Source organism: Mauremys reevesii, linkage group 3 (genome assembly GCF_016161935.1).
Source record: "Mauremys reevesii isolate NIE-2019 linkage group 3, ASM1616193v1, whole genome shotgun sequence".
NCBI lineage: Eukaryota > Metazoa > Chordata > Testudines > Geoemydidae > Mauremys > Mauremys reevesii.
In genome coordinates this window covers 29103882-29126619 of record NC_052625.1, presented here as the reverse complement: position 1 = coordinate 29126619, position 22738 = coordinate 29103882, and the positions used below count along the sequence as shown (strand labels likewise).

Sequence of the window (22738 nt, the reverse complement as noted above, 5' to 3'; positions counted from 1 at the left end):
TTGTTAAAAAAATGTGTTAATGTGTTAATTAAATTAGTGACTGAACTCCTTGGGGGAGAATTGTATGTCCTGCTCTGTTTTACCTGCATTCTGCCATTTATTTCATGTTATAGCACTCTTGGATGATGACCCAGCACATGTTGTTCATTTTAAGAACACTTTCACTGCAGATTTCAAAAAAAGCAAAGAAGTAACAATGTGAGATTTCTAAAGATAGCTACATCACTTGACCCAAGGTTTAAGAATCTGAAGTGCCTTCCAGAAATCTGAGCGGGACTAGGTGTGGAGCATGCTTTCAGAAGTCTTAAAAGAGCAACACTCCGATGCAGAAACTACGGAACCCGAACCATCTGACTAGATAATGAAAATGAACATGTGTCAATCTGCACTGCTTTGGATTGTTATCAAGCAGAATCCATCATCAGCATGGATGCATGTCCCCTGGAATGGTGGTTGAAGCATGAAGGAATGTAAGAATCTTTAGTGCATCTGGCACATAAATATCTTGTAACACTGGCTACAACAGTGCCATGAGAATGCCTGTTCTCACTTTCAAATGAGATTGTAAACAAGAAGCAGGCATCATGATCTTCTGAAAATGTAAACAAACCTGTTTGAGTGATTGGCTGAACAAGAAGTAGGACTGAGTGGACTTGCAGGCTCTAAAATTTTACATTGTTTTAGTTTTCAATGCAGGTTTTTTTGTATATAATTCTACATTTGTAAGTTCAACTTTCATGATAAAAAGATTGCACTACAGAACTTGTATTAGGTAAATTGAAAAATACTATTTCTTTTGGTTTTTTGGAGCGCAAATATTTGTAATAAAAAATAAATATAAAGTGATCACTGTACACTTTGTATTCTGTGTTGTAACTGAAATCAATATATTTGAAAAATGTAGAAAACTTCCAAAATATTTAAATGAATGGTATTCTATTATTGTTTAACAGCGCAATTAATCACAATTAATTTTTTAATCGCTTGACAGCCCTACAAATAACCAATGGCACCAAATTGTACCATATGAAAAATTGTTTTATTGGGTAGCCATTTGCTTATCCCATTTTATTTATAGTGATTATTTCATAGATTGATGACAGCTGACATTAGGTACAAAAACAATTGATTATAAAAGTCTACTGACATTTTGACAATTGACAGGGTGACAGGAATATATTGCCTGTATTTAAACTCTCTTGCTGGAATAAATCATTGTTGATGCCAAAATTCACCTTTTGCCCTTTTCAGCTGACTTCTAAACAGTGGTTGGCAATGATGTTTGCTTGAGCAGGAAGCAACTTGATGTAGCAGACTTTCATCCTCTTCCAAATCTTCCCTGGAAAGGTTATTTAAGCAATAAGTCCCAAGAAATTAAAGCTTTAATGAATTGGTTGTCCTCAGCTTTGGTAGCAACTGAATTCAAAGGCATTTCTCTCCTCTTTTAATATTCCATAAAAAGTAGTTTAAGTAATAAAAACATGCTGATTTTCTGGGGGAAGAGTACAATTCATGGAACATTTAGGATATATTTTTCTAGCTTTCCTTCCCCCAGTCTCTCTAAATGCTGCTAGCTGTCTCTCAAAGGACCACATTTTATGCCTGCCAGGCCTTTCCACATATTTACAATTTGCCATACAAATGCTAAGGTGCATGCTTTGAAATAAAGTCTACAATTTCTAATCCTTTAGGCCCAATCCTGCAGTTTTACATTAGTGACTTGTTATCGACATTTTGCCTCATTAGAGATTGCAGGACTGGTCCCTTCATTTCCTAGGTGTAGCTCTTATTCCAAGTACATTCAGATGAAACACTTAAATGGGAAGAAATTCTTGATACTTAACTACATACCTGCAAAATCTTTATTTCTAGAACATGGGCTGAATTCTCTAATCAGAACCTCCAGCCCCTTTGTGCCTCTCAGAATGCACAAAGCAGCAGGAAACTGGCTGCAGTTAGCCAGTAGAACATTCCTCTGTTGTTGCATGTGTGCCAGCTGTGGGCCTCCTGCCTGCCATTTCATTCCCCGGGCATAAAGCAGGCAGGGAGTGCATGTGGTGTACAATTTATTCTTCTTAGCCTACGTGCAATGTACCTCAGGTGTCACATGACCAGGATTCATCATTGAATTTGGTCCACTGATTGAATCATTAACTTCCCCACCTTGGGCCAGGGACTGACGGGGAATGCAACGTGAACACTTATCCATGCCGCACTATGATTCACTGAGGATGCTGCATCAGTGACACAAGTTAGAGCTGCCAGTAGGCAGTAAGCTCTAGCTCTCCTTGTGGCTGGGGCTGGTACCCAGAATCAGGGAACACTCTGACTCCCCCACCTATCTCTGAGGCAGAGTGGCACTCTGGTGCAAGAGAGAATCAAGCCCTTTGTTTGTCAATCTATACTAAAATAAGAACTGAAGAAAATCTCTGTCCAAGATGCAGTGGTTCTGATTCACCATTGTCCTGCAATTTGTGCAGTCATCAATGCAAAGTAGGTGTAAAATCCTACCATCCCAAATCAGTAATCTTTCTCCCCCACTTTGAACAGAGTAAACACCTACACAAAGTGCAAGGCTAATGGTGAATGAGATCATAGATTGATAGATTCCAAGGCCAGAAGGAACTATTATGATCATGCAGTCAGATCTGCTGTATAACACAGTCCATAGAATTCCCCCAAAGTAATTCCTAGAGCAGAACTTTTAGAAAAACATCCAGTCTTGATTTAAAAAGGTCAGTAATGGAGAATCCACAATAACCCTTGGTAAATTGTTCCAAAGGTTAATTACTCTCACTGTTAAAAATACATGCCTTATTTCCGTTCTGAATTTGTCTAACCTCAGCTTCATCCCATTGGATCATATTATACCTTTTCCTGCTAGGTCCAGTGAGCCCAATCCTTTTTCAGGTTGACAGATGTTAATGTACATGTTTTTTTCTCTTTGTGTATCTTTCCACTCTCTGGTTCTAGGAAAGGCTGGCAGTGTGGTCACACAATAAGATGGGTAGGTATCAGAAATTTAAGTGCAGCAGTATGCAAAACAGACTGTCAGTATGAAATTTCCAGACTGCGTTTTCTGAGGAACCCACATGGACAGGTTTGGTTGAGAGATCACATCACATGAATACCAACATTTACTTCTGTTTCTGTAGATCTGCTCCATAATATCATGTCTGTCTCTCTGTCTCTCCATGGATATTTTTGTAAAGCTCTAGGATAAATCCCCATCTGTTTTTTGTTATATACCAGTGCACAGGGCATATTTATGAAAATGGCTTGGCATTTAGGCTTTTCCATTGGCACTAATATGTCCCATGTCAGATTACATTAGACTGTTATATCACATGACATGATGTAACTTGACATGACCAGATATAGCACAATGCATGTGTCTCCTTACATCAGCGATTTACAGAAATATCACTTAATAAGGGGTAATTATGCACAAAACATGAGTCCTTTCCTGCTGTCTCTGATTAGAGGCAGGTAGCATGTGTTCGGCTTCTGGCACATATTTAATTTTGATTTGTTCTCAGTAAACCTCTGTCTGCTTGTTCTTAAGAGCTTACGTAACTACAGATCTTCTGCCAGGTTAAACAGCACATTTTTATCATTCTTCCTTGTACATACAATGAAAATGTAATAATGAAACAGCCATTTTGCCCTCACAAGCAATTCAGTTTCTCATTCTGGCCCATAATATTCTAATTTTCTCCTTCCCTCATCTTTTGATTTGTAGTACTGAAAAAAAATGAGTTGTATTTAGCATGGCTTTCAATATCTATTTTCAAAGTTTCTCTTTGCATTTCTAATACCGTCCTTTATCTCTTCTGCCTTTTTCTTGTAATCTACCTAGTGTTCAATACTTAATTTAAAAAGTTACTGTAGTATGGTTGAATGACTGCTTTTGAAACTCAATCAGTAGAATTCTTCTCAGATTTCTGTACTTATACTGATGAATGCTTACTTAACTGATGATTTAAGAAGTGAAGAGGTTAAAGAGCTGCTGTGATGATGCCTTATGGGGAAACTCTTAAAAACATTTTTTTTTAAAGAAACTACTGCTGGGAGATCCTATTACCTGAAGGGATTGTTCCTGTTTTTAATTTTACAAAGGATGTTTGCATGAAAATAGGATCCTTGTTCCTGGGGAGTGCCACTGTTCCAGCTGCATATTCTTCAGCAGAAATCATATTCCTGTCTTTATGACATCATACATTTCCACAAGAACTATGTATGACATCACCAATGGAGACGTATGTATCTGGAGCAAATGGACATTAAAGAAACAATCGTAAGGCTCCTGGCTTTGCTTGTAAAATCAAGAGGCTAGATTTCCAGCAGGTATGCATTGACATAGCCCCATTGAAATCAATGGAGCTATGCTGATTTACTTTAGCTAAGAATCTGACCCAAGTTCTGGCTAGCTTAATCAGAAGGGCTCTTAGCACAGCTTTTTCTGGAAGGATGCAATATTTAACATGAACTAAGATTGTGTTCGTGGTTTTTATTTATATTTTTACTGACTCAGCACCTCACAATATTAAAGAGTGTGGGTGCCAATTTCAAATAAGAGCATATTAAGTGCCTAAATAGCTTTCAGTGGGACTTATGTACTGAATTCATTTCGGTGCTTTAGAAAATCTAACCCGTTATTGCAATGTATTTATTTAGGACATTCCTCTCTTCAAACCCAGATTCATATCAATGTTTCCTTTGTGTAAGAGTCCAAATCTAGTAATGTACTGTTTTCACTTCATTTCCTGGCTTATTTGACTGAGGTTTTAGCCGGCTTCTTACAGGAAACATGTAGATTAATCTATCTACTTTCTCTAATCTGTGTATTTTAAACATGTCCTTCATGTTATTTTAATTATATTTTCCTTAGTGACTTCAATATCAGCGCTGATTATGGGGGTGGGGGGGGTAACTCAAGACCTCATGACTACCATGTAACCTTTGGGCTTGAATTAGGTGGATGCAGATTCAACAGATCAAGGAGGGCATGTTCTGGATCTTGTTTCAGAATTAAAACCTGATCCCAGTGGGATGAGGATTACACTTTTGCCTTGACCTAAACATCACTTCTCCCAACTGGAATTTATGATTTACTTGCTCTAGCCAGTGAGAAGGGCCGATGTAATTAGTTTGCCTGTTGAGACTGACAGAATATAGTGGAGACAAATGCTATGGAATCTTTCTGAATAAAGACATATCTTTCAAAATATGCCACTTTGCTTGAGCGTGAAGACATGAACAAACATTGCTGTACCCTGCCATAAATGAGCAGTTGCTGTAGTAACCAAAGAATAGGAACATGGGAATTACCAGGCTAGATCTGACCTGTGGTCCATCTAGTTCAAGGGTAGGCAACCTACGGCACGCGTGCCGAAGGCGGCACGCAAGCTGATTTTCAGTGGCACTCACATTGCCCAGGTCCTGGCCACCGGTCCAGGGGGGCTCTGCATTTTAATTTAATTTTAAATGAAGCTTCTTAAACATTTTAAAAACCTTATTTACCTTACATACAACAATAATTTAGTTATATATTATACACTTATAGAAAGAGACCACCTAAAAATGTTAAAATGTATGACTGGCATGCAAAACCTTAAATTAGAGTGAATAAATGAAGACTCGGCACACTACTTCCAAAAGGTTGCTGACCCCTGATCTAGTTCAATGTCCCATTACCAGTAATGGCCAGCACCAGAGTCTTCAGAAGAAGGTGCAAACAACTCCACAGTAGACAGATGTGGGATAATGTGTCCCCCATGGAGGTCTCTTCCTAATTCTTAATAGTTAATTAGTTTAACCCCTGGGGGAAAAAAGAGGTATTATCTCCCTCCAAATCCTTTTTTTCAGCTTTAATTGTTATAACCTGATATCCCTATCTATATAAACATCCACTCCCCCTTTACATCTTGCTAAAATCAGTTCAGTTGAAACACATATGTGAGAGAGAGCTAATATACATTTTTCAGAGTCCCATAGAGGTTTTTTGCAGGGAGCAAGGCAGAATCTGAAAACTGATCCCCTCCTTCAAAAAATTACCACGGACGTGAGACCCAGTGCCAGGGGAGAGGCAATGTTGGAATGCAATATCACTCTTACAATGCTGTTAAATTTGCTTGGGCAGCCAAACTTTGACATGATTTTCCACAGGGTTGACAGAGTCAAAGGCTTTGGTTAGCTCGATAAAGGCCATATACAGCTCCTGGTGTTGTTCTTGACATTTTTCCTGGATCTCCCTGGCTACGAAAATCATAGACTCATAGAAGATGGGTCAGGCATGACTTGTCCTTGGTGAATCCATGTTAACTACTCTGATCACCATCCTCTCTTCATGTCTGTTGTGACTTGTGATGGTCTGAAGCCACCCTGGGACTCTGGAAGAGGGAGCAGGCAATTCAGGAAGATTCTAGCAAGAATCTTCCCAGTGATGGAGAGGAGGGAAATGCCTCAATAGTTACCACTGTTGGCCCTGTTTCTCTTTTTGAAAATGGTGATGATGTTAGCATTAAGTAAATCGGCAGGGATTTCTTCAGTGCACCAGATTAAGAGGAACAGCAAGTGAAGTTTGTTTGGCAGTGTTTCTCCCCCCACTTTCGGTACTTCAGCTGGTATGCCATCAGGACCAGATGCTTTATTGTTCTTCATTTGTTTAATTGCTTTTTAGACCTCATCAGGCGTTGGTGGGTTGGCAAGTTTCCCAGATTGGGTGCTGAGGGATGGAGTCTCTGGTTTCGTCAGTCACAGTTGATTCTCGATGTAGAAGGCTTTGGTACTGTTCCTTCCAGCACTCTTTGATGGATTTGTTATCTTTGAGAAGGGCACTACCATCTTCGGATCTTAGAGATGTGAGGCCACATGAGCTTGGTCCGTACAGGGTCTTTGTCTCACAAAGAAAGCTCCACATATTATGTCTGTCAGTGAATGTTTGGATTTCTTTTGCTTTGTCCTCCCATCATTTGTTTTTGATTTCTTGGATCCTCCTTTGAACTTCTGCTGATGGAAAGAGCTCTGCTTCTGAATGGAAAGTGGTTGGTTTTGCCAGTTGCAGAAAGCTTTTATCTTCTTTTGTGTATAGCACTGGGATCAATCAGAGTTTGGCCATTGACTTCAGTGGAGGTTGTATCAGCCAGATTATGTAGTGTATAGGAATGGTCAGTATCACTTGAAATAGGTTGTGAGCCCTGTGGAGACACTCACTGTGTTTTAGAAGCCATCCAGGACATCAGTGTGATTATGTAGCTAGGCCACACAGTGTGTTGTGTATTTAATCAACATGGTTATCTGGATCATGCCTGTATAGTTCCATCATATTATGTATGTATAAAAAGCAAGACACAACACAAGAGAAACCATCTGTTTTGATGATATTTTTCAGTTCTCACTGGAAAATCCTATATGACACATTTTGTCTCAAACTAACATTTTGTAGCAAAACAATCATTTTCATCTCATTTTGCCTTAAAATATCTCTTTGGGTCAGTTTTTGGAACTTGAAAAAAAAAACAGTTTTCCAGTTTAAGTTTGGGGATTTTTTGATCTCTCTCCCACCCTTCTATCCCTTACCCCAATATATTTTTAATTGAAAAATGGGGTGAAAAATAAAAAAGTGCTTGGGGAGAACCCACATTTCACACTTTTTATTGTTTTCCAACTGGAAAAAGTTGAAACACCGTAAGAAATTTTGAATCAACTCTGGGATGAGAGAGAGAGAGGAGAGGTTGTGGAGGACAGAGAAGTCATGGATGTGGATAATCAAGGGGTTGGGGGACGTACAAGTGGAGGGGTGAGAGGCAGGGGCTAGTGGGTGCTGATGAATGAGATTAGGTTGTGGCCAGAAAGGGAATTCAAGAGAAAAGCAGTGTGAAAATAATATCAAATGGCCATCTGGGTGAGTGGGAGAGTCAGGCTATGGATGGAGATAATAAAAAGATATGAGATGAGGCGCTAAGCAACAGATGGGTACCACTCCTCCTCCTCCCTCACCATTGTTTACACCTCCACCATTTCCCCCATAACTCAGGCCTGCAATTTGGAGGTTATTTTTGACTCTTTACCCTAGCCAACACATCCTGGACATATGCAAATCATTTTTTCCGCATCCTCTGTCACTGGGTTGCTTCCCTTATTCAATAAGAGGCTCACACTTTCCCTGACCTTCTTGTTGCTAACATACCTGAAGGAACCATTCTTACTACTCTTAACATCTCTTGCTAGCTGCAACTCCAAGTGTGATTTGGCCTTCCTGATTTCACTCCTGCATGCCTGACCACTATTTTTAGACTACTCCCTGGCCATTTGTCCAATCTTTCACTTCTTGTATGCTTCTTTTTTGTGTTTAAGATCAGCAAGGATTTCACTGTTAAGGCAAGCTAGTCGCCTGACATATTTCTATTCCTTCTACACATCGGGATGGTTTGTTCCTGAAACCTCAATAAGGATTCTTTAAAATACAGCCAGCTCTGCTGGACTCCTTTCCTCCTCATGTTATTTTCCCAGGGGATCCTTCACATCAGTCCCCTGAGGGAGTCAAAGTCTGCTTTTCTGAAGTGCAGGGTCCATATTTTGCTGCTCTCATTTCTTCCTTGTGTAACCCTTCTGCCCATCTGAGTTGGCAGCAACAAGGGCCGGGTTCAGTATCTAGGGGTTCCGTTTCAATAACGCAATGCAAAACCAGCTCGTGACCTGGGACAATTATATACCACCCCCCGGGCGCCTCCAGGAGGCAATACTTCCCCTCTCACAAGCACGGAGTCTGACTGTAGCAAAATCCTTTTAATAAAGGAGGGAAACAATGTGGCATTATGTTGGGGAAACACCACAAACAGGATTCATAGCACAAATCATGAGCAAAAGACCCACCTCCAAGCTAGTTTGGCAGTGTCCTTTTCCCCTCAGGGTCTTAAGTCCAGCCACCCAAAAGATCACCCCAAAGTCCCAAAAGTCCAACAGCCCAAGAGTCTCTGTCCCTGGTCACTGCAGCCCCAGAGTTAAAAAGTTTATCTGCAGAGTTCTACACACACACACCCCAACTGGGTGGAAATGGGGGGGAGAAAGGGGCACACAAGGTGTTAAGGGGCACCTTACATGGTCCAAGGCCGACTGCTCCGCTTCTCCCTGGGGTTCTGCTGCAACCTTCACCACGAGCCACTCCACTCCACCAGCCATCCCGTGAGCCACTCCCGCTGTCCTACGAACTGCTCCAATCTGCACCGCTTGACTCCACTCACCATCCCACGGGCTGCACCAAGCGTCCCACAAACTGCTCTGCTCTGCCAGCCACTTAGCAATATATCTTCAGACTCACGCACTAGTTAACACAGCACTCAGTGATCTCAGCTCTTAGTAATTTCAGCTCTAAGGCCTGGTCTACACTTAGAGGGGGGGTCAAACTAGTTCAGCTACGCGAATAGCGTAGCTGAACTCGAAGTACCCTAGTTCAACTGACTTACCCGTCCAGACGCGGCGGGGTCGAACTCCGCGGCTCCAAGGTCGACTCCGCCACCGCCGTTCGCGGTGGTGGAGTTCCGGAGTCGACCGGATCGCGCGGGGAGTTCGAACTATCGCATCTTGATTAGACGCGATAGTTCAAACTCCGAGAAGTCGAACTCACCGCGTCGACCCGGAGGGTGAGTATAGACCTACCCTTAGTGATTTCTTCCTGTAGTAAGGGAGCCCCAGTGCTGGTGCACCATTGGCCCAAAGTGAATTCAGCACAGCAGCCTGTAACTAGACCCTTAATGGAATTAAAATTAGCTCTGCTATTCAACAGTGGAGAGAGAAAGAGGTGCAATTTGTGTTTCAGGCCCTCAAAAATGGGCCCATACCCTCAGGTACAAATACCTGTCCCCAGCCTCTCTCTCAATTCACTAGGTTTTGGAACCCATGTCCCTTGTCTAGCGAGTGCTACTTAGTTGATGGTGAGTCCCTCTGTCATAAAACAGTTCCACTGGCCTTGATTCACATAATCAGGGTAACAACTCTTTTCTTCCTGCCCCAATAACAGAGAAACTGCAGATCCCACAGCAGCCAAAGTGACCATTTGGGCAGCTGTGGGCTCATGCTGGGTGGGGTGGGTGTGCCTATGCAAACAAGATCAGCCCTTGAAGTTCTTTTCTACAACTCACCACAATTCACCATCAGATGTCAGGGTAGAGCTCATCCTGACTCTGCTTACACTTGTGTCAGGATCCTGGACTCAACCATCTCATGGTCACTGCCTCCCAGGTTCCCATCCACATTTGCTTCCCCTACTAATTCTTCTCTGTTTGTGAGCAGCAGGTCAAGAAGAGCTCTGCCCCTAGATGGTTCCTCCAGCACTTGCACCAGGAAATTGTCCCCTACACTTTCCAAAAGCTTCCTTGATTGTCTGTGCACCGCTGTATTGCTCTCCCAGCAGATATCAGGGTGATTGAAGTCTCCCATGAGAACCAGGGCCTGTGAGCTAGTAACTTCAGTTAGTTGCCGGAAGAAAGTCTCATCTACCTCATCCCCCTGGTCGGTGGTCTATAGCAGACTCCCACCATGATATCATCCTTATTGCTCACACTTCTAAACTTAATCCAGAGACTCTCCTCAGGAGACTGATATCACCTAGGGTCACCTAGGAGAAACAGGGGAAGTTTTCATTACAAGTGCTCAAACCACAAACAATAGAGCATGTGATCCACCACTCATAGGGGATCCAGGTCCCTCAACCACGCTTTCCCTAACATGCTGGTGGCTTGGATGGCAGGGATTGGCATTGATCTCAAATTCTGCAAGTCCAGGGTGACCACTACCAGCAGTGTTAAGGGAAGATGGTGTGGGTTTTCTGTGTTTTCTCAGGGCTGCAACCCCCACCCCCGTCCTTGGAGCCATCAGGGACAAAGACAGCACTTTGAGAGGCTTAACAATGGTCCCCGTTCTCAAAGCAATATCCATGTTGCTAGGAGGAGGGGTCATTGTCCACCTGTGCTCCCGACAAGGGTTTCCCACAAGTTTCAGCACAAGGCCTGTCACCCATGCCATGCGGCCATACTCACCATGGCTGGAACAGCAAACTGGTTCATTGAACAGCTAGGGATTCTGATTATGTTCTGGCTTGCACTTGAGTGTAATAAGGGGAAATTTTTTAAATAGCAATCTTGCACTAGATCCACGGTATGTGCTGACAATGTTTGCTTTGTGTTTTGCATGCCTTACAGTGGAAAGCTTGTCTTCAGCACATCCTCCACACTGTCAGAGACGCTTTCACAAATTAGAAGTTGGAAAAAGAGGACGTGTGATGACATGTTCAGCGAGATAATGAATGCCTCCAGGACAGCTGAGACAGAGGTCAGAACCTGGGGGATTTAATTGTCTGAGAAACTAATCATGGACCTGAGAGCAGGAGAGCATCCCATGAGCAGGAGCATGCCATGCAGGATGAGATGGTACGGATTTTGAAGGACCAATCAGATATGTTGAGGCATCTGCCTGAGTTTCAAGAAAAAGCAGCTGGAGGGTAAATTCTCATTGCAGCCCCTGCAGAACTTCCTGCAAGCATTACCCTCTTCCCAATCCCCCTCTGCTAAACATTCCAGGAGGCGGGATGGGGGAGGTGCAGTATCCACTCAACAGTGGGAGAGGGTACCAAAAACAAAAGGCGGCCATTCAAAGACCTTTGATAATCAAGGCTACTATGCTTTCCTAGACAAGATTACTTGGTTTCACCCCTCCCAATTCTATCACAGTTTGCCCAAGGTTCAATTATTTTCCTGCTCTTTCATTTTCTGTTTATGTGTGCAATAAAAGTAAATGTTTTGAGAATGAGAGGCTCTTTATTTATTCCAAGCATGGGGGTGGAGGATTCACAGGGAAGTTGATTCACCAGAGGGGATGGTATGGGAAGGCACCACACAGATATTTGGCACACATTACTATAGGCCAGATCCAGCCCTTGAGCCATCCTGGGGGGAGGGATAGCTCAGTGGTTTGAGCATTGGCCTGCTAAACCCAGGGTTGTGAGTTCAATCCTTGAGGGGGCCACTTAGAGATCTGGGGCAAAATTTGGCCCTGCTAGTGAAGGCAGGGGGCTGGACTAGATGACCTTTTCAAGGTCCATTCTAGGAGATTGGTATGTCTCCAATTATTATTATTATTGGGGAGCGGAGTCTGGGGCTTGCCCCACTCTGGTGCTGCAGCTGGGGAGCAGGGTCATGGGGAGCTCCATGTGGCTCCCGAAAGCAATGGCTTGGCCCCCCTCTGGTTCCTAGGCATAGGAACAGCCAGGGTGCTCCCCTATGAATGCTTCCCCCCACCCCAAGTGCCACCGCCGCAGCTCCCATTGACTGGGAACCACAGTTAATGGGAGTTGCAGAGGCGCTGCTTGTGGGGCATGCCAGAGAAGGGACACGTCACTGCTTCCGGGAGCCACTTGAGGTAAGCACTGCCTGGAGCCTGCACTCCTGAGTCTCTCCCTGCACCCCAACCCCCTGCTCCAGCCCTGATCCCCCTGCCATCCTCCAAACCCCTCAATCCTAGCCTGAAATACCCTCCTGCACCCCAAACTCCTCATCCCCAGCCCCCCCGAACCTGCACCCCCAGCCAGAGCCTGCACCCCTTCCCACACCCCAACCCCCTGCCTGAGGCCTCATCCCCCTCCTGCCCGAGGCCTCATCCCCCTCCTGCCCTCCACACTCCTCAGTCCCAGCCTGGAGTACCCTCCTACACCCCAAAATGCTCATCCCCAGTCCCACCCCAGAGCCTGCACTCCCAGCCGGAGCCCTCACTCCCCCTGCACCCCACTCCCCAGCCCCCTCCTGAACCCTGAACTCCTCATTTCTGGCCCCACCCTGGAGCCCACATCCCCAACCAGAGCCCTCACCCCCTCCCACACCCCAACACCAATTTTGTGAACATTCATTGCCCGCCATACAATTTCTATTCCCAGATGTGGCCCTTGGGCCAAAAAGTTCGCCCACCCCTGCTACAGGTCATTACTGAAATGTGTTTTCAAAGCCTCCCAGAGATGCAGAGCTCCTTGCTGGGCTCTTCTTATTGCCCTTGTATCTGGCTGCTCAAAATTAGCTTCCAATCTATCTGCCTCCACACCCCACCACTATGAAGACTTCTCTCCCTTTGCCTCACATACATTCTAGATCACACAGCATACAACAATAACACTGGGGATCTGCTTTCACTGAGGTCTAACCTAATAAGCAAACTGTGCCAGCGACCCTTTAAATGTTCAAAGACACATTCCACCACAATTCTGCGCTTGTTCAACCTATTGTTGAACTGCTCCTTATTGCTCTCCATGTGGCCAGTATACAGCTTCATAAGCCACGGGATGAAGGGTTAGGCTGGTCTCCCAGAATCACAATTGGCATTTCAACATCATCAATGGGTATTTTGTGGTCTGGAAAGAAAGTCCCTGCTCGCAGCTTTCTGAACAGACCTGTGTTCCTCATGATGCACGCGTCATGCGCCTTTCCTGACCCTCCCACGTTGATGTTGGTGAAATGCCCACTGTAACCCACCAGAACTTGCAACAACTTTGAAAAGTATCCCTTATGGTTTATGTACTCTTTGGCAAGGCGGTCTGGTGCCAAGATAGGGATATGTGTTCCATCTATTGCCTCACTGAAGTTCAGGAACCCCATCATGACAAAACTATCCACTATGTCCTGCACGTTGCCCAGAGTCACTACCCTTCATAGCAGAAGTTGATTAATGGCCCTGCACACTTGAATCACAGCAGCTCCAACAGTGGATTGGGACAAAATGCAACATGGTTTCACAAAAGGTAGATTGTGCCAAACCAACTTGATCTCCTTCTTTGAGAAGGTAACAGATATTTTAGACAAAGGAAATGCAGTGGATCTAATTTACCTTGATTTCAGTAAGGCAATTGATTCAGTTCCACATGAGGAATTATTAGCTAAATTGGAAAAGATGAGGATCAATATGAAAACTGAAAGGTGGATAAGGAACTGGTTAAAGGGGAGACTACAACAGGTTGTACTGAAAGGTGAACTGTCAGGCTGGAGGGAGGTTACTAGTGGAGTTCCTCAGGGATCGGTTTTGGAACCAATCTTATTTAATCTTTTTATTACTATCCTTGGCACAAAAACTGGGAATGTGCTAATAAAGTTTGCAGATGACATGAAGCTGGGAGGTATTGCCAATACAGAAAAGGACTGGGATATCATACAGGAAAATCTGGATGACCTTGTAAACTGGAGTAATAGTAATAGGATGAAATTTAATAGCGAAAAGTGCAAGGTCATGCATTTAGGGAGTAATAACAAGAATAAATGTTATAAGCTGGGAACGCATCAGTTGGAAGTAACAGAGGAGAAGGACCTCGGAGTATTGGTTGATCACAGGATGACTATGAGCCGCCAATGTGATATGTCCATGAAAAAAGCTAATGAGGTCTTGGGATGCATCAGGCGAGGTATTTCCAGTAGAGATAAGAAGGTGTTAGTACCATTATACAAGGCATTAGTGAGACCTCATCTGGAATACTGTGTGCAGTTCTGGTCTCCCATGTTTAAGAAGGATGAATTCAAACTGGAACAGGTACAGAGAAGGGCTACTAGGATGATCCGAGGAATGGAAACCCTGTCTTATGAAAAGAGACTCAAAGAGCTCAGCTTGTTTAGCCTAACCAAAAGAAGGCTGAGAGGAGATATGATTGCCCTCTATAAATATATCAGAGGAATAAATACCAGGGAGGGAGAGGAATTATTTAAGCTCAGTACCAATGTGGGCACAAGAACAAATGGATATAAATTGACCATCAGGAAGTTTAGACTTGAAATTAGATGCAGGTTTCTAACCATCAGAGGAGTGAAGTTCTGGAACAGTCTTCCCAGGGGAGTAGTGGGGGCAAAAGACATATCTGGCTTCAAGACTAAGCTTGATACATTTATGGAGAGGATGGTATAATGGGATAGCCTAATATTGGCAATTTGGTCTTTGACTATTAGCGGTAAATATTCCCAGTGGCTTGTGATGAGATGTTAGATGGGGTGGGATCTGAGTTATTACAGATAATTCTTTCCTGGGTGTCTGGCTGGTGAGTCTTGTCCACATGCTCAGGGTTTAGCTGATCGCCATATTTGGGGTTGGGAAAGAATTTTCCTCCAGGACAGATTGGCAGAGTTCCTGAGGGGGTTTTCACCTTCCTCTGCAGTGTGGGGCATGAGTCATTTGCTGGAAGATTCTCTGCATCTTGAAGTATTTAAACCATGATTTGAGGACTTCAGTGGCTCAGACACAGGTTTGATACAGGAGTGGGTGGATGAGATTCTGTGGCCTGCATTGTGCAGGAGGTCAGACTGGATGATCATAATGGTCCCTTCTGACCTTAAAGTCAATGATTCAATGGATTTACCAACTCCAAATTGATTCCCCACTGACCAGTAGCAGTCTGGCACTGCAAGCTTCCATATAGCAATTGCCACTTATTTCTCCACTGTTAGAGCAGGTCTCATATTGGTGTTCCTGTGCTTCAGGACTGGGGAAAACTCTGCACAAAGTTCCTAGAAACCTTCTGCATTTGAAAGTTCTTCAGCCACTGCTCGTTAACCCACAATTGCATAGCAATGTGATCCCACCAGTCATTTCTTGTTTCCTGGGACCAGAAAAGGCGCTCCACCATGTTCAGCTGCTATGCAACTGCCAGCAGCAACTGGGAATTTTTTCATTCTATGGCTTGCAGCAGGGCTGCTTGCATGACATCGTAATGTTCCATGCAGCGGCTCCTGTTTCAGCTCTGAAAATACTGCAGGGTAAGTCCAGAGGTATCTGTAATGCTCACAAGGGTGCACAGCTGAGCCGGGCCCATGTTTCTCAGGCTATGGCATATGTGCAGCTAAACCAGGATTTAAAAAAAAGGCATGAGAAAGTATGGGTTGTTTGCTGTTGATATCAGGGGAAGGAGGGAGGGAGGGAAGAAACTGCATCACGGTAGGTTGAAACAATGTTTCCATTCCCCTCTACGACAATGTTTTGTTCCTATTAGGCATTGCAAGCCCTTCCCAAAATGCCTTATGGCTAGTTGCACTGTGGGATAACTACTCACAGTACAGTGCTCTGTGCATCAATGCAAGCGCTGCTAGTGAGGACACACTCCACCGACACAATGAGTTGCGCAACTGACTTAATGACTGCAGATGTCAACTTACATCCTTACACTGCTTGCATCCGAAGAAGTGGGTATTCACCCACAAAAGCTCATGCTGCAAAACGTCTGTTAGTCTATAAGGTGCCACAGGATTCTTTGCTGCTTGAACTTACATTAAGTCAATGTAAGTCTGTAGTGTAGACATGCCCCAAAAGCCATGCTTTAAACAGCAAGTAGAGAACCCCTTAATCAGGACACACTACTATTCTGTTTGCCTGTGGAGTTCACCCAAATAATGGCATGAAGCAAAGCCAACTGAGGTCAACGGGAATCGTTCCCTGGGTTTCATCAGTAGGCTTTGGATCAGATCCTCAAATTCTGGTTTTTTTGGAGGGGTTGTTTTTTTCCCCCTAAAGAAATGTCATCAGTAGAAAACACTTGGTAGACTTTGGCTTTTCACTGGCAATGTGCACTTTAATTTAAAATTAAGCAATTTGAATAGATTGGTGATTAACTGTGTATACTCGGTTGGCTGCATTATGCATATGTAAGCGGGTGCAGACTCACCCAGCAGCGCCTCCTGCTGGTTGTCTCGGGGAATTAGCTCATCAAGCCTCCGGAGCGCACTCTGCAGGCTGGTGTCCCGCTGCCGCTGGCCCCCGTGTCCCTCCCAGGACCCCAGTGCCCCTTTAACTGGGTGCTGCCCCCTAGCAGTACCCCCACAGTCTGGGTGTCCCCCTCCCAGGGGAACCCCACCCACTATCTCCACTTCACCTCAGTCTTGGCTACTGCCCAGTCTCCATCTAGCCCCTGTTCACGGGGCAGACTACAGTAAAAGCCACTCATCACAGGCAAAGGGATTTGGACCTGCTGCCTCTGGCTACCCGTGGGCTGCCCTTGCAACCCAGTACATAATAGGCCTTACCAGGCCTTCAGCCTGGGGCTTTCCTAGGACAGAGATCCCCAGCTCCCTTGGCCTTTCCCCACCCCTGCTCCATTCCAGATACCTGGTTAAGCTCTCTGCAGCCAGACCCTTCTCTCTCTGAACGCAGAGAGAGACTGTCAGCTTGAGCTCCTGGCTCAAGCCTTTATAGGGCCAGCTGGGCCCTGATTGGGGCGTGGCCCCAGCTGAGCTGCTTCCTTCCAATCAGCCCAGGCATCTTGCCCTTCCACAGCCCTCCTCCAGGGCTGCTTTAAACTCCTCAGGGCAGGAGCGGGTAACCACCCCGCTACAACATATTAAAATAATATGAAGTACTACAATCATAAATACTCTGTCCTTGAGAGTGATCCATATAATGCACTTTTCAGGACTGATAAATAAAACTTACACTTTCTGACATCTGTCTCCTCCCTTAACTGAGTTATGAGTTACACCGTTGTGTTCAGCATGGGGCCATCATCTGGTCAGCGTGCTGTCATAAACATACACATACATGATTTATAATTGTAGAAAATGTGTATTAGATGTGTTTATTGTATGTGCTATAAGTGCCAACTGAATTATACGGTGAGTGCACGCATCATTGATTTAAATAAGTTGAACACTTTGCAACATTGTTATAAATAAATGCACATAAGCTCCCATCTCCTTTGATGCCACTTTATCTCATTATCCTATTCCGTCTCAAAGATCTCTCTGAATTTTGGCTAATGCTTTTCTTGTACAGAAGTCAAAGATCCAAAGATCCAGCCAGGATCTGAAAAGTACTGGCAGTAAATGTTTTCTTCTTTAGTTGTTCCTTTTCCTGATATATTTGACCAGTTAGGAAGGGTCAGCGTTTCAGACCAGACAAACAGTAGTAGTCCATGTGGATAACAATTCAAATGAAACCTTGCAGCCAAATTATTTAAAGTATTTTTCTAATCTACATGGTCTCCACTAGTCTTACCTACCTGTAAGAGCTTAAATTAACAGAGTGTAGTTAACTAAATGAAATGAATAGACTGGAGTGTTATGAAAAAAAAAAGGTTTTAAAATCTTGTTGGAAGCTTTTAGAAGTAGTTGTGTTTCCTGTTTGCATAACCAGGGGTGGATTATCTTGAATGATCTTGCAAGATTCTGAAGCCAAGTTCCATCATGAGTGATTCATATTACTTGAGTTACATTATCTACTTGCACATCACAACACAGCTTTGTCTAAAAAATATGCATTATACAGGGGCATTTTTTCCAGGCACATATGGTAGTTACCACTTCTTAGTGTTCCTCTGAGTGTTTTCATTTGTGTGATTCCAATAGTTTCTTACAGAATAGACAGTCGCTGTGTAGGACAATCCACATATGTTTGTTCTAAGAGGACTAGCCATGCCTCATGCTTTAGCATACCTAATGTAGTGATAGTGGTGGGTGTCAGCAGTTGATTCAGCCATTTTTGTTGGGGGTTTATACAGGTGTTCTGAAGACAGTAGCTAGTTAGATCTTAGATGGGAGGTTAGTTTCAGGATAATATAGACATTTTAACTCAGTAACAACAATTTTCTAGGCTAATAAACTCTTTGTCCTTAGCCCAGGAAATGCTTACTAATATGGAAAACGGAAAACCTCATTACTATTTAAATAAAAGTAGGGCTGTCGATTAATCACAGTTAACCCACACAATTAAAATTAATTGTGATTAATTGCAGTGTTAATCATGCTGTTAAACAATAGGATACCAATTGAAATTTATTAAATATTTTTGGATGTTTTTCTACATTTTCAAATATATTGATTTCAATTACAACATAATAAAGTTGACAGCTCTCACTTTGTATTATTATTTTTATTACAAATTTTTGCACTGTAAAAATGGCAAACAAAAGAAATAATATTTTTCAATTCACCTCATACAAGTGTAACTTACAAATGCAGATTTTTTTTGTTACATAACTGCACTAAAAAACAAAACAATGTAAAACTTTAGAGCCTAAAAGCCCACTCAGTCCTACTTCTTGTTCAGCCAATCGCTAAGACCAACAAGTTTGTTTACATTTATTGGAGTTAATGTTACCCGCTTCTTATTTACAATGTCACCTAAAAATGAGAACAGCTATTCGCATGGCATTTTTTGTACCTGATATTGCAAGGTATTTACATGCCAGTTATATTAAACATTCATATGTCCCTTCATGCCTCGGCCATCATTCCAGAGGACATGCTTCCATGCCGATGATGCTCATTAAAAAAATAATGCATTAATCAAATTTGTGACTGAACTCCTGGGGGGAGAATTGTATGTCTCCTGCTCTGTTTTACCAGCATTCTGTGATATATTTCATGTTATAGCTGTATCCGATGATGACCCAGCACATGTTGTTCATTTTAAAAACACTTTCACTGCAGATTTGACAAAACACAAAGAAGGTACCATTGTGAGATTTCTAAAGATAGCTACAGCACTCCACCCAAGGTTTAAGAATCTGAAGTGCCTTCCAAAATCTGAGAGGGACTAGATCTAGAGCATGCTTTCAGATGTCTTAAAAGAGCAACACTCTGATGCGGAAACTACAGAACCCGAACTACCCAAATAGAAAATCAACCTTCTTCTTGTGGTATCTGATAGAGATGACAAAAATGACCTTGCTTCGGTCCACACTGCTTTGGATGGTTATCGAGGAGAACCCGTTATCAGAATGGATGCATGTCCTCTGGAACGGTGGTTGAAGCATGAAGGGATATCTGACTCTTTAGTGCATCTGGCACATAAATATCTTGCAACGCCGGCTACAACAGTGCCATGAGAATGCCTGTTCGCACTTTCAGGTGATATTGTAAACAAGAAGCAGACAGCATTATCTTCTGTAAATGTAAACAAACTTGTTTGTCTGAGCAACTGGCTGAACAAGAGGTAGGATTGAGTGGACTTGTAGGCTCTAAACTTTTACATTGTTTTATTTTTGAATGCAGTTATATTTTCTACATAATTCTACATTTGTAAGCTCAACTTTCATGATAAAGAGATTGCACTACAGTACTTATATATGGTGAATTGAAAAATACTATTTCTTTTGTAAAAAGAACAGGAGTACTTGTGGCACCTTGAGCTCATCTCAGTTGATTGGACTCTTACAGTTGGTATGGGTACTTACACCTTTTCATGTTCTCTGTATGTATAAATATCTTCTGTTTGTGTGTTCCACTCTATGCATCCAAAGAAGTGCGCTGTAGCCCCCCACAAAAGCTTATGCTGAAATAAATTTGTTAGTCTCTAAGGTGCCACAAGTACTCCTGTTCTTTTTGCGGATATAGACTAACACAGCTGCTACTCTGAAACCTATTTCTTTTGTGTTTCTTTAGAGTGCAAATACTTATTTTTTACAGTGCAAATATTTGTAATAAAATATAATAATATAAAATGAGCACTGTACACTTTGTATTCTGCGTTGTAATTTAAATCAATATTTTTGAAAATGTAGAAAACATCCAAAATATTTAAATAAATTGAATTCTATTATTAACAGTGCAATTAATCATGATTAATTTTTTAATTGCTTGACAGCCCTAAATAAAAGCCAAGAAACAAGGTTAGTTGTAAAGTACCATGTTATTGATAAGCATACACTGACATTGTTTTAGCTCCATTAATGATCAGACTTCTCCATCTGGATGATTCTGCTTTCTTATCTCTTGCTCCTTCACTTTGTGTGTTTTCTCTATTCCATATCTCTACAACTGCTTTCAAGATCAGACGCTGTGATTTATGACCAGGTGTTGGGAGTGGTATACAATAGCAGCATCCCATCATGTAGATCCATGTGGGAGGGGAGCGGGAAAGTGTTAAGCTAGAAGAGATGCAGTATACCTTCATCAGTTCATCTAGGAAGCAGGGAATCCTATCCCTTCTGGATTGGTTAGCACCTGGGTTGTGTGTGTTGTGGGGAGCTATTAGGAAGCGGTCACTGAGCTTCTTCAAATGTCTCTACTGCAATTATCACAGACCCTTAGGCTGGGGTCAGAAGCATGGAAACTCCCCGGCACTCAAACAAGAGACAGAGATAGAATCATACAATCATAGAAGATTAAGGTTGGAAGAGACCTCAACAGGCCGTCTAGTCCAATCTCCTACTCAAAGCAGGACCGACGCCAACTAAATCATCCCAGCCAGGGCTTTGTCAAGCCATGCCTTAAAAACTTCTAAGGATGGAGATTCCACCACCTCTCTAGGTAACCCATTCCAGTGCTTCACCACCCTCCTAGTAAAATAGTTTTTCCTAATATCCATCTTAGACCTCCCCCACTGCAACCTGAGATCATTGCTCCTTGTTCTGTCATCTTCCACCACTGAGAACAGCCTAGCACCATCCTCTTTGGAAGCCCACTTCAGGTAGTTGAAGGCTGCTATCAAATCCCGTCCCCCACTCTTCTCTTCTGCAGACTCAGTAAGCCCAGTTCCTTCAGCCTCTCCTCATAAATCACGTGGCCCATCCCCCTAATCCTTTTCATTACCCTCTGCTGGACTTTCTTCAATTCATCCACATCCTTTCTGTAGTAGGGGGCCCAAAAATGGACTCAATACACCAGTGCTGAATAGAGGGGAATAATCACTTCCCTCAATCTGCTGGCAATGCTCCTACTATGCAGCCCAATATGCCGTTAGCCTTCTTGGCTTCTAGCCTGTTGACTCATATCCAGCTTCTTGTCCACTGTAATCCTCAGGTCCTTTTCTGCAGAATTGCCACTTAGCCAGTCAGTGCCCAGCCTGTAGCAATGCATGGGATTCTTCCATCCTAAGTGCAGGACTCTGCACTTGTCCTTGTTGAACCTCATCAGATTTCTTTTGGCCCAATCCTCCAATTTGTCTAGGTCACTCTGGACCCTATCCCTACCTTCCAGCGTATCTACCTCTCCCCCCAGCTTAGTGTCATCCACAAACTTGCTGAGGGTGCAATCCATCCCATCATCAAAACCGGCCCCAGGACCAACCCTTGGGGTACTTCGCTTGGTACTGGCTGCCAACCAGATATCAAGCTGTTAATCACTACCTGTTGAGCCCTACGATATAGCCAGCTTTCTATCCACCTTATAGTCCATTCATCCAATCCATATTATTTTAACTTGCTGGCAAGAATACTGTGGGACACCATATCAAAAGTTTTGCTAAAGTCATGATATATCATGTCCACCACTTTCCCCCTATCCACAGAGCCAGTTATCTCATCATAGAAGGCAATCAGGTTGGTCAGGCATGACTTGCCCTTGGTGAATCCATGTTGACCATTCCTGATCACCTTCCTCGCCTCCAAGTGCTTCAAAATGGATTCCTTGAGGATGTGCTCCATGATTTTTCCAGATCATTTAGTTCTCAGGCTTTGCCACCTTTTCCTCCCCCTGGGTCCTTCTGTGTTACTCTGCCCCACCCCATCCTTTCTCCACAAATCTCTACTTGCCAAAAAAGACAGTTTCCCTGGGAGTGCTTTGTGATGGTGCAGAATTGTTTTTTAGCTAGAAGTGGATTTCATAAGCTGATCACAGGAAAACCTTTTCACCTAGCTAACAAAATAGCCAGGACTATATCTCAAGCATTTTAGAAAGGAAAAAACAAACAAACAAATGTATACAGTCTAACTGATCAGTCATTCATTTCCCCCTGCTTCATAGACCCCTTGCTAAAGCAAGCAACCATGATCACATTATCTGTTAAGCTC

The 22738-nt window shown here is 43.2% G+C and overlaps 1 long non-coding RNA gene across 1 annotated transcript in view; it reads right to left on the bottom strand.

The window, feature by feature from the left end:
• Window positions 1–1084: 1084 nt before the first annotated feature.
• Window positions 1085–22738, bottom strand: part of LOC120402180 — a 32097-nt gene continuing 10443 nt past the window's right edge. The window contains exons 3-4 of the long non-coding RNA XR_005597041.1: window positions 17443–17526; window positions 1085–1339 (exon numbers count right to left, since the gene is read on the bottom strand). This is a non-coding gene — a long non-coding RNA (uncharacterized LOC120402180). The remainder of the gene's footprint in view (window positions 1340–17442; window positions 17527–22738) is intronic.